Consider the following 10,027-nt stretch of genomic DNA (forward strand, 5'->3'; position numbering starts at 1 on the left):
TTGTAGCAAGAGAATGTTTCTCGCTTACGGCCATACCAGCCTGGGTACGCCCGATCTCGTCTGATCTCGGAAGCGAAGCAGGGTCGGGCCTGGTTAGTACTTGGATGGGAGACCGCCTGGGAATACCAGGTGCTGTAAGCATTTTGTCCACGAGGGTGTGCCCCTGCACTATTTCATCAGCAACACTGCCTTGTAGTAAGCATTTAATGATGAATTGACTAAATGCAGCTTCCTGCCTTTTTAATAGGATCAAATTTCCTTGTGTTTTCAATTAGAAATCTGCCTTGTATTTATAAGACAAACAAGAATATTGTTGCTGAATGCAGCTTGTGTGTGCTTTGTGCTCCTTTGCCCTGTTCAAATGATGAAAGGAAATAAAGTTTGTATTTTATCCAACTACCTGTGCTAAAAAGTGATGGGAACAGTGTTTATAATTTCTTCTACTTTTTCAGTGACACAAAGTTCAAGCTGCTTATCTAATTGGTGAAAATGCAATGTCTGTTTATCAGACTCATTTTGACTATATATGTTGTAGCAAGAGATTGTTTCTCGCTTACGGCCATACCAGCCTGGGTACGCCCGATCTCGTCTGATCTCGGAAGCTAAGCAGGGTCGGGCCTGGTTAGTACTTGGATGGGAGACCGCCTGGGAATACCAGGTGCTGTAAGCATTTTGTCCACGAGGGTGTGCCCCTGCACTATTTCATCAGCAACACTGCCTTGTAGTAAGCATTTAATGATGAATTGACTAAATGCAGCTTCCTGCCTTTTTAATAGGATCAAATTTCCTTGTGTTTTCAATTAGCATCTGCCTTGTATTTATAAGACAAACAAGAATATTGTTGCTGAATGCAGCTTGTGTGTGCTTTGTGCTCCTTTGCCCTGTTCAAATGATGAAAGGAAATAAAGTTTGTATTTTATCCAACTACCTGTGCTAAAAAGTGATGGGAACAGTGTTTGTAATTTCTTCTACTTTTTCAGTGACACAAAGTTCAAGCTGCTTATCTAATTGGTGAAAATCCAATGTCTGTTTATCACACTCACTTTGACTATATATGTTGTAGCAAGAGATTGTTTCTCGCTTACGGCCATACCAGCCTGGGTACGCCCGATCTCGTCTGATCTCGGAAGCGAAGCAGGGTCGGGCCTTGTTAGTACTTGGATGGGAGACCGCCTGGGAATACCAGGTGCTGTAAGCATTTTGTCCACGAGGGTGTGCCCCTGCACTATTTCATCAGCAACACTGCCTTGTAGTAAGCATTTAATGATGAATTGACTAAATGCAGCTTCCTGCCTTTTTAATAGGATCAAATTTCCTTGTGTTTTCAATTAGCATCTGCCTTGTATTTATAAGACAAACAAGAATATTGTTGCTGAATGCAGCTTGTGTGTGCTTTGTGCTCCTTTGCCCTGTTCAAATGATGAAAGGAAATAAAGTTTGTATTTTATCCAACTACCTGTGCTAAAAAGTGATGGGAACAGTGTTTGTAATTTCTTCTACTTTTTCAGTGACACAAAGTTCAAGCTGCTTATCTAATTGGTGAAAATGCAATGTCTGTTTATCACACTCACTTTGACTATATATGTTGTAGCAAGAGATTGTTTCTCGCTTACGGCCATACCAGCCTGGGTACGCCCGATCTCGTCTGATCTCGGAAGCGAAGCAGGGTCGGGCCTTGTTAGTACTTGGATGGGAGACCGCCTGGGAATACCAGGTGCTGTAAGCATTTTGTCCACGAGGGTGTGCCCCTGCACTATTTCATCAGCAACACTGCCTTGTAGTAAGCATTTAATGATGAATTGACTAAATGCAGCTTCCTGCCTTTTTAATAGGATCAAATTTCCTTGTGTTTTCAATTAGCATCTGCCTTGTATTTATAAGACAAACAAGAATATTGTTGCTGAATGCAGCTTGTGTGTGCTTTGTGCTCCTTTGCCCTGTTCAAATGATGAAAGGAAATAAAGTTTGTATTTTATCCAACTACCTGTGCTAAAAAGTGATGGGAACAGTGTTTATAATTTCTTCTACTTTTTCAGTGACACAAAGTTCAAGCTGCTTATCTAATTGGTGAAAATGCAATGTCTGTTTATCACACTCACTTTGACTATATATGTTGTAGCAAGAGATTGTTTCTCGCTTACGGCCATACCAGCCTGGGTACGCCCGATCTCGTCTGATCTCGGAAGCGAAGCAGGGTCGGGCCTGGTTAGTACTTGGATGGGAGACCGCCTGGGAATACCAGGTGCTGTAAGCATTTTGTCCACGAGGGTGTGCCCCTGCACTATTTCATCAGCAACACTGCCTTGTAGTAAGCATTTAATGATGAATTGACTAAATGCAGCTTCCTGCCTTTTTAATAGGATCAAATTTCCTTGTGTTTTCAATTAGCAACTGCCTTGTATTTATAAGACAAACAAGAATATTGTTGCTGAATGCAGCTTGTGTGTGCTTTGTGCTCCTTTGCCCTGTTCAAATGATGAAAGGAAATAAAGTTTGTATTTTATCCAACTACCTGTGCTAAAAAGTGATGGGAACAGTGTTTATAATTTCTTCTACTTTTTCAGTGACACAAAGTTCAAGCTGCTTATCTAATTGGTGAAAATGCAATGTCTGTTTATAAGACTCATTTTGACTATATATGTTGTAGCAAGAGATTGTTTCTCGCTTACGGCCATACCAGCCTGGGTACGCCCGATCTCGTCTGATCTCGGAAGCTAAGCAGGGTCGGGCCTGGTTAGTACTTGGATGGGAGACCGCCTGGGAATACCAGGTGCTGTAAGCATTTTGTCCACGAGGGGGTGCTCTTGCACTATTTCATCAGCAACACTGCATTGTATTAAGCATTTAATGATGAATTGACTAAATATCTGTTTTATCAGACTCACTTTGACTATATATGTTGTAGCAAGAGATTGTTTCTCGCTTACGGCCATACCAGCCTGGGTACGCCCGATCTCGTCTGATCTCGGAAGCGAAGCAGGGTCGGGCCTGGTTAGTACTTGGATGGGAGACCGCCTGGGAATACCAGGTGCTGTAAGCATTTTGTCCACGAGGGTGTGCCCCTGCACTATTTCATCAGCAACACTGCCTTGTAGTAAGCATTTAATGATGAATTGACTAAATGCAGCTTCCTGCCTTTTTAATAGGATCAAATTTCCTTGTGTTTTCAATTAGCATCTGCCTTGTATTTATAAGACAAACAAGAATATTGTTGCTGAATGCAGCTTGTGTGTGCTTTGTGCTCCTTTGCCCTGTTCAAATGATGAAAGGAAATAAAGTTTGTATTTTATCCAACTACCTGTGCTAAAAAGTGATGGGAACAGTGTTTATAATTTCTTCTACTTTTTCAGTGACACAAAGTTCAAGCTGCTTATCTAATTGGTGAAAATGCAATGTCTGTTTATAAGACTCATTTTGACTATATATGTTGTAGCAAGAGATTGTTTCTCGCTTACGGCCATACCATCCTGGGTACGCCCGATCTCGTCTGATCTCGGAAGCTAAGCAGGGTCGGGCCTGGTTAGTACTTGGATGGGAGACCGCCTGGGAATACCAGGTGCTGTAAGCATTTTGTCCACGAGGGGGTGCTCTTGCACTATTTCATCAGCAACACTGCCTTGTATTAAGCATTTAATGATGAATTGACTAAATATCTGTTTTATCAGACTCACTTTGACTATATATGTTGTAGCAAGAGATTGTTTCTCGCTTACGGCCATACCAGCCTGGGTACGCCCGATCTCGTCTGATCTCGGAAGCTAAGCAGGGTCGGGCCTGGTTAGTACTTGGATGGGAGACCGCCTGGGAATACCAGGTGCTGTAAGCATTTTGTCCACGAGGGTGTGCCCCTGCACTATTTCATCAGCAACACTGCCTTGTAGTAAGCATTTAATGATGAATTGACTAAATGCAGCTTCCTGCCTTTTTAATAGGATCAAATTTCCTTGTGTTTTCAATTAGCATCTGCCTTGTATTTATAAGACAAACAAGAATATTGTTGCTGAATGCAGCTTGTGTGTGCTTTGTGCTCCTTTGCCCTGTTCAAATGATGAAAGGAAATAAAGTTTGTATTTTATCCAACTACCTGTGCTAAAAAGTGATGGGAACAGTGTTTGTAATTTCTTCTACTTTTTCAGTGACACAAAGTTCAAGCTGCTTATCTAATTGGTGAAAATGCAATGTCTGTTTATCACACTCACTTTGACTATATATGTTGTAGCAAGAGATTGTTTCTCGCTTACGGCCATACCAGCCTGGGTACGCCCGATCTCGTCTGATCTCGGAAGCGAAGCAGGGTCGGGCCTTGTTAGTACTTGGATGGGAGACCGCCTGGGAATACCAGGTGCTGTAAGCATTTTGTCCACGAGGGTGTGCCCCTGCACTATTTCATCAGCAACACTGCCTTGTAGTAAGCATTTAATGATGAATTGACTAAATGCAGCTTCCTGCCTTTTTAATAGGATCAAATTTCCTTGTGTTTTCAATTAGCATCTGCCTTGTATTTATAAGACAAACAAGAATATTGTTGCTGAATGCAGCTTGTGTGTGCTTTGTGCTCCTTTGCCCTGTTCAAATGATGAAAGGAAATAAAGTTTGTATTTTATCCAACTACCTGTGCTAAAAAGTGATGGGAACAGTGTTTATAATTTCTTCTACTTTTTCAGTGACACAAAGTTCAAGCTGCTTATCTAATTGGTGAAAATGCAATGTCTGTTTATCACACTCACTTTGACTATATATGTTGTAGCAAGAGATTGTTTCTCGCTTACGGCCATACCAGCCTGGGTACGCCCGATCTCGTCTGATCTCGGAAGCGAAGCAGGGTCGGGCCTGGTTAGTACTTGGATGGGAGACCGCCTGGGAATACCAGGTGCTGTAAGCATTTTGTCCACGAGGGTGTGCCCCTGCACTATTTCATCAGCAACACTGCCTTGTAGTAAGCATTTAATGATGAATTGACTAAATGCAGCTTCCTGCCTTTTTAATAGGATCAAATTTCCTTGTGTTTTCAATTAGCATCTGCCTTGTATTTATAAGACAAACAAGAATATTGTTGCTGAATGCAGCTTGTGTGTGCTTTGTGCTCCTTTGCCCTGTTCAAATGATGAAAGGAAATAAAGTTTGTATTTTATCCAACTACCTGTGCTAAAAAGTGATGGGAACAGTGTTTATAATTTCTTCTACTTTTTCAGTGACACAAAGTTCAAGCTGCTTATCTAATTGGTGAAAATGCAATGTCTGTTTATAAGACTCATTTTGACTATATATGTTGTAGCAAGAGATTGTTTCTCGCTTACGGCCATACCATCCTGGGTACGCCCGATCTCGTCTGATCTCGGAAGCTAAGCAGGGTCGGGCCTGGTTAGTACTTGGATGGGAGACCGCCTGGGAATACCAGGTGCTGTAAGCATTTTGTCCACGAGGGGGTGCTCTTGCACTATTTCATCAGCAACACTGCCTTGTATTAAGCATTTAATGATGAATTGACTAAATGTCTGTTTTATCAGACTCACTTTGACTATATATGTTGTAGCAAGAGATTGTTTCTCGCTTACGGCCATACCATCCTGGGTACGCCCGATCTCGTCTGATCTCGGAAGCTAAGCAGGGTCGGGCCTGGTTAGTACTTGGATGGGAGACCGCCTGGGAATACCAGGTGCTGTAAGCATTTTGTCCACGAGGGTGTGCCCCTGCACTATTTCATCAGCAACACTGCCTTGTAGTAAGCATTTAATGATGAATTGACTAAATGCAGCTTCCTGCCTTTTTAATAGGATCAAATTTCCTTGTGTTTTCAATTAGCATCTGCCTTGTATTTATAAGACAAACAAGAATATTGTTGCTGAATGCAGCTTGTGTGTGCTTTGTGCTCCTTTGCCCTGTTCAAATGATGAAAGGAAATAAAGTTTGTATTTTATCCAACTACCTGTGCTAAAAAGTGATGGGAACAGTGTTTGTAATTTCTTCTACTTTTTCAGTGACACAAAGTTCAAGCTGCTTATCTAATTGGTGAAAATGCAATGTCTGTTTATCACACTCACTTTGACTATATATGTTGTAGCAAGAGATTGTTTCTCGCTTACGGCCATACCAGCCTGGGTACGCCCGATCTCGTCTGATCTCGGAAGCGAAGCAGGGTCGGGCCTTGTTAGTACTTGGATGGGAGACCGCCTGGGAATACCAGGTGCTGTAAGCATTTTGTCCACGAGGGTGTGCCCCTGCACTATTTCATCAGCAACACTGCCTTGTAGTAAGCATTTAATGATGAATTGACTAAATGCAGCTTCCTGCCTTTTTAATAGGATCAAATTTCCTTGTGTTTTCAATTAGCATCTGCCTTGTATTTATAAGACAAACAAGAATATTGTTGCTGAATGCAGCTTGTGTGTGCTTTGTGCTCCTTTGCCCTGTTCAAATGATGAAAGGAAATAAAGTTTGTATTTTATCCAACTACCTGTGCTAAAAAGTGATGGGAACAGTGTTTATAATTTCTTCTACTTTTTCAGTGACACAAAGTTCAAGCTGCTTATCTAATTGGTGAAAATGCAATGTCTGTTTATCACACTCACTTTGACTATATATGTTGTAGCAAGAAATTGTTTCTCGCTTACGGCCATACCAGCCTGGGTACGCCCGATCTCGTCTGATCTCGGAAGCGAAGCAGGGTCGGGCCTGGTTAGTACTTGGATGGGAGACCGCCTGGGAATACCAGGTGCTGTAAGCATTTTGTCCACGAGGGTGTGCCCCTGCACTATTTCATCAGCAACACTGCCTTGTAGTAAGCATTTAATGATGAATTGACTAAATGCAGCTTCCTGCCTTTTTAATAGGATCAAATTTCCTTGTGTTTTCAATTAGCATCTGCCTTGTATTTATAAGACAAACAAGAATATTGTTGCTGAATGCAGCTTGTGTGTGCTTTGTGCTCCTTTGCCCTGTTCAAATGATGAAAGGAAATAAAGTTTGTATTTTATCCAACTACCTGTGCTAAAAAGTGATGGGAACAGTGTTTATAATTTCTTCTACTTTTTCAGTGACACAAAGTTCAAGCTGCTTATCTAATTGGTGAAAATGCAATGTCTGTTTATCAGACTCACTTTGACTATGTATGTTGTAGCAAGAGATTGTTTCTCGCTTACGGCCATACCAGCCTGGGTACGCCCGATCTCGTCTGATCTCGGAAGCGAAGCAGGGTCGGGCCTGGTTAGTACTTGGATGGGAGACCGCCTGGGAATACCAGGTGCTGTAAGCATTTTGTCCACGAGGGTGTGCCCCTGCACTATTTCATCAGCAACACTGCCTTGTAGTAAGCATTTAATGATGAATTGACTAAATGCAGCTTCCTGCCTTTTTAATAGGATCAAATTTCCTTGTGTTTTCAATTAGCATCTGCCTTGTATTTATAAGACAAACAAGAATATTGTTGCTGAATGCAGCTTGTGTGTGCTTTGTGCTCCTTTGCCCTGTTCAAATGATGAAAGGAAATAAAGTTTGTATTTTATCCAACTACCTGTGCTAAAAAGTGATGGGAACAGTGTTTATAATTTCTTCTACTTTTTCAGTGACACAAAGTTCAAGCTGCTTATCTAATTGGTGAAAATGCAATGTCTGTTTATAAGACTCATTTTGACTATATATGTTGTAGCAAGAGATTGTTTCTCGCTTACGGCCATACCATCCTGGGTACGCCCGATCTCGTCTGATCTCGGAAGCTAAGCAGGGTCGGGCCTGGTTAGTACTTGGATGGGAGACCGCCTGGGAATACCAGGTGCTGTAAGCATTTTGTCCACGAGGGGGTGCTCTTGCACTATTTCATCAGCAACACTGCCTTGTATTAAGCATTTAATGATGAATTGACTAAATGTCTGTTTTATCAGACTCACTTTGACTATATATGTTGTAGCAAGAGATTGTTTCTCGCTTACGGCCATACCATCCTGGGTACGCCCGATCTCGTCTGATCTCGGAAGCTAAGCAGGGTCGGGCCTGGTTAGTACTTGGATGGGAGACCGCCTGGGAATACCAGGTGCTGTAAGCATTTTGTCCACGAGGGTGTGCCCCTGCACTATTTCATCAGCAACACTGCCTTGTAGTAAGCATTTAATGATGAATTGACTAAATGCAGCTTCCTGCCTTTTTAATAGGATCAAATTTCCTTGTGTTTTCAATTAGCATCTGCCTTGTATTTATAAGACAAACAAGAATATTGTTGCTGAATGCAGCTTGTGTGTGCTTTGTGCTCCTTTGCCCTGTTCAAATGATGAAAGGAAATAAAGTTTGTATTTTATCCAACTACCTGTGCTAAAAAGTGATGGGAACAGTGTTTGTAATTTCTTCTACTTTTTCAGTGACACAAAGTTCAAGCTGCTTATCTAATTGGTGAAAATGCAATGTCTGTTTATCACACTCACTTTGACTATATATGTTGTAGCAAGAGATTGTTTCTCGCTTACGGCCATACCAGCCTGGGTACGCCCGATCTCGTCTGATCTCGGAAGCGAAGCAGGGTCGGGCCTTGTTAGTACTTGGATGGGAGACCGCCTGGGAATACCAGGTGCTGTAAGCATTTTGTCCACGAGGGTGTGCCCCTGCACTATTTCATCAGCAACACTGCCTTGTAGTAAGCATTTAATGATGAATTGACTAAATGCAGCTTCCTGCCTTTTTAATAGGATCAAATTTCCTTGTGTTTTCAATTAGCATCTGCCTTGTATTTATAAGACAAACAAGAATATTGTTGCTGAATGCAGCTTGTGTGTGCTTTGTGCTCCTTTGCCCTGTTCAAATGATGAAAGGAAATAAAGTTTGTATTTTATCCAACTACCTGTGCTAAAAAGTGATGGGAACAGTGTTTATAATTTCTTCTACTTTTTCAGTGACACAAAGTTCAAGCTGCTTATCTAATTGGTGAAAATGCAATGTCTGTTTATCACACTCACTTTGACTATATATGTTGTAGCAAGAAATTGTTTCTCGCTTACGGCCATACCAGCCTGGGTACGCCCGATCTCGTCTGATCTCGGAAGCGAAGCAGGGTCGGGCCTGGTTAGTACTTGGATGGGAGACCGCCTGGGAATACCAGGTGCTGTAAGCATTTTGTCCACGAGGGTGTGCCCCTGCACTATTTCATCAGCAACACTGCCTTGTAGTAAGCATTTAATGATGAATTGACTAAATGCAGCTTCCTGCCTTTTTAATAGGATCAAATTTCCTTGTGTTTTCAATTAGCATCTGCCTTGTATTTATAAGACAAACAAGAATATTGTTGCTGAATGCAGCTTGTGTGTGCTTTGTGCTCCTTTGCCCTGTTCAAATGATGAAAGGAAATAAAGTTTGTATTTTATCCAACTACCTGTGCTAAAAAGTGATGGGAACAGTGTTTATAATTTCTTCTACTTTTTCAGTGACACAAAGTTCAAGCTGCTTATCTAATTGGTGAAAATGCAATGTCTGTTTATCAGACTCACTTTGACTATGTATGTTGTAGCAAGAGATTGTTTCTCGCTTACGGCCATACCAGCCTGGGTACGCCCGATCTCGTCTGATCTCGGAAGCGAAGCAGGGTCGGGCCTGGTTAGTACTTGGATGGGAGACCGCCTGGGAATACCAGGTGCTGTAAGCATTTTGTCCACGAGGGTGTGCCCCTGCACTATTTCATCAGCAACACTGCCTTGTAGTAAGCATTTAATGATGAATTGACTAAATGCAGCTTCCTGCCTTTTTAATAGGATCAAATTTCCTTGTGTTTTCAATTAGCATCTGCCTTGTATTTATAAGACAAACAAGAATATTGTTGCTGAATGCAGCTTGTGTGTGCTTTGTGCTCCTTTGCCCTGTTCAAATGATGAAAGGAAATAAAGTTTGTATTTTATCCAACTACCTGTGCTAAAAAGTGATGGGAACAGTGTTTATAATTTCTTCTACTTTTTCAGTGACACAAAGTTCAAGCTGCTTATCTAATTGGTGAAAATGCAATGTCTGTTTATAAGACTCATTTTGACTATATATGTTGTAGCAAGAGATTGTT

The 10,027-nt window shown here is 41.6% G+C and overlaps 21 non-coding genes across 21 annotated transcripts; all 21 read left to right on the plus strand.

Moving 5' to 3' along the window:
- The first annotated feature begins 22 nt into the window (after positions 1 to 22).
- On the plus strand, positions 23 to 141 carry LOC145882377 (5S ribosomal RNA). The gene has a single exon (XR_014393945.1). It is a non-coding gene; the product is annotated as a 5S ribosomal RNA (ribosomal RNA).
- Positions 142 to 551: 410 nt separating this feature from the next.
- On the plus strand, positions 552 to 670 carry LOC145853966 (5S ribosomal RNA). The gene has a single exon (XR_014374851.1). It is a non-coding gene; the product is annotated as a 5S ribosomal RNA (ribosomal RNA).
- Positions 671 to 1,079: 409 nt separating this feature from the next.
- Positions 1,080 to 1,198, plus strand: LOC145850616 (5S ribosomal RNA). Its single transcript, XR_014372464.1, has one exon. It is a non-coding gene; the product is annotated as a 5S ribosomal RNA (ribosomal RNA).
- A 409-nt stretch (positions 1,199 to 1,607) lies between these two features.
- Positions 1,608 to 1,726, plus strand: LOC145850617 (5S ribosomal RNA). Its single transcript, XR_014372465.1, has one exon. It is a non-coding gene; the product is annotated as a 5S ribosomal RNA (ribosomal RNA).
- A 409-nt stretch (positions 1,727 to 2,135) lies between these two features.
- On the plus strand, positions 2,136 to 2,254 carry LOC145882378 (5S ribosomal RNA). Its single transcript, XR_014393946.1, has one exon. It is a non-coding gene; the product is annotated as a 5S ribosomal RNA (ribosomal RNA).
- A 409-nt stretch (positions 2,255 to 2,663) lies between these two features.
- Positions 2,664 to 2,782, plus strand: LOC145853967 (5S ribosomal RNA). Its single transcript, XR_014374852.1, has one exon. It is a non-coding gene; the product is annotated as a 5S ribosomal RNA (ribosomal RNA).
- Positions 2,783 to 2,921: 139 nt separating this feature from the next.
- Positions 2,922 to 3,040, plus strand: LOC145882379 (5S ribosomal RNA). The gene has a single exon (XR_014393947.1). It is a non-coding gene; the product is annotated as a 5S ribosomal RNA (ribosomal RNA).
- Positions 3,041 to 3,449: 409 nt separating this feature from the next.
- Positions 3,450 to 3,568, plus strand: LOC145850850 (5S ribosomal RNA). Its single transcript, XR_014372698.1, has one exon. It is a non-coding gene; the product is annotated as a 5S ribosomal RNA (ribosomal RNA).
- A 139-nt stretch (positions 3,569 to 3,707) lies between these two features.
- On the plus strand, positions 3,708 to 3,826 carry LOC145853968 (5S ribosomal RNA). Its single transcript, XR_014374853.1, has one exon. It is a non-coding gene; the product is annotated as a 5S ribosomal RNA (ribosomal RNA).
- Positions 3,827 to 4,235: 409 nt separating this feature from the next.
- LOC145850618 (5S ribosomal RNA) lies at positions 4,236 to 4,354 on the plus strand. The gene has a single exon (XR_014372466.1). It is a non-coding gene; the product is annotated as a 5S ribosomal RNA (ribosomal RNA).
- A 409-nt stretch (positions 4,355 to 4,763) lies between these two features.
- LOC145882381 (5S ribosomal RNA) lies at positions 4,764 to 4,882 on the plus strand. The gene has a single exon (XR_014393949.1). It is a non-coding gene; the product is annotated as a 5S ribosomal RNA (ribosomal RNA).
- A 409-nt stretch (positions 4,883 to 5,291) lies between these two features.
- Positions 5,292 to 5,410, plus strand: LOC145850959 (5S ribosomal RNA). Its single transcript, XR_014372808.1, has one exon. It is a non-coding gene; the product is annotated as a 5S ribosomal RNA (ribosomal RNA).
- Positions 5,411 to 5,549: 139 nt separating this feature from the next.
- On the plus strand, positions 5,550 to 5,668 carry LOC145851067 (5S ribosomal RNA). Its single transcript, XR_014372917.1, has one exon. It is a non-coding gene; the product is annotated as a 5S ribosomal RNA (ribosomal RNA).
- Positions 5,669 to 6,077: 409 nt separating this feature from the next.
- Positions 6,078 to 6,196, plus strand: LOC145850619 (5S ribosomal RNA). Its single transcript, XR_014372467.1, has one exon. It is a non-coding gene; the product is annotated as a 5S ribosomal RNA (ribosomal RNA).
- Positions 6,197 to 6,605: 409 nt separating this feature from the next.
- On the plus strand, positions 6,606 to 6,724 carry LOC145882382 (5S ribosomal RNA). The gene has a single exon (XR_014393950.1). It is a non-coding gene; the product is annotated as a 5S ribosomal RNA (ribosomal RNA).
- Positions 6,725 to 7,133: 409 nt separating this feature from the next.
- Positions 7,134 to 7,252, plus strand: LOC145882383 (5S ribosomal RNA). Its single transcript, XR_014393951.1, has one exon. It is a non-coding gene; the product is annotated as a 5S ribosomal RNA (ribosomal RNA).
- A 409-nt stretch (positions 7,253 to 7,661) lies between these two features.
- LOC145851176 (5S ribosomal RNA) lies at positions 7,662 to 7,780 on the plus strand. The gene has a single exon (XR_014373026.1). It is a non-coding gene; the product is annotated as a 5S ribosomal RNA (ribosomal RNA).
- A 139-nt stretch (positions 7,781 to 7,919) lies between these two features.
- LOC145851287 (5S ribosomal RNA) lies at positions 7,920 to 8,038 on the plus strand. The gene has a single exon (XR_014373137.1). It is a non-coding gene; the product is annotated as a 5S ribosomal RNA (ribosomal RNA).
- Positions 8,039 to 8,447: 409 nt separating this feature from the next.
- LOC145850620 (5S ribosomal RNA) lies at positions 8,448 to 8,566 on the plus strand. The gene has a single exon (XR_014372468.1). It is a non-coding gene; the product is annotated as a 5S ribosomal RNA (ribosomal RNA).
- A 409-nt stretch (positions 8,567 to 8,975) lies between these two features.
- On the plus strand, positions 8,976 to 9,094 carry LOC145882384 (5S ribosomal RNA). The gene has a single exon (XR_014393952.1). It is a non-coding gene; the product is annotated as a 5S ribosomal RNA (ribosomal RNA).
- A 409-nt stretch (positions 9,095 to 9,503) lies between these two features.
- On the plus strand, positions 9,504 to 9,622 carry LOC145882385 (5S ribosomal RNA). Its single transcript, XR_014393953.1, has one exon. It is a non-coding gene; the product is annotated as a 5S ribosomal RNA (ribosomal RNA).
- Positions 9,623 to 10,027: the final 405 nt, after the last annotated feature.

Source organism: Salmo salar, chromosome 08 (assembly GCF_965601325.2).
Source record: "Salmo salar chromosome 08, fSalSal1, whole genome shotgun sequence".
Taxonomy (NCBI): domain Eukaryota; kingdom Metazoa; phylum Chordata; class Actinopteri; order Salmoniformes; family Salmonidae; genus Salmo; species Salmo salar.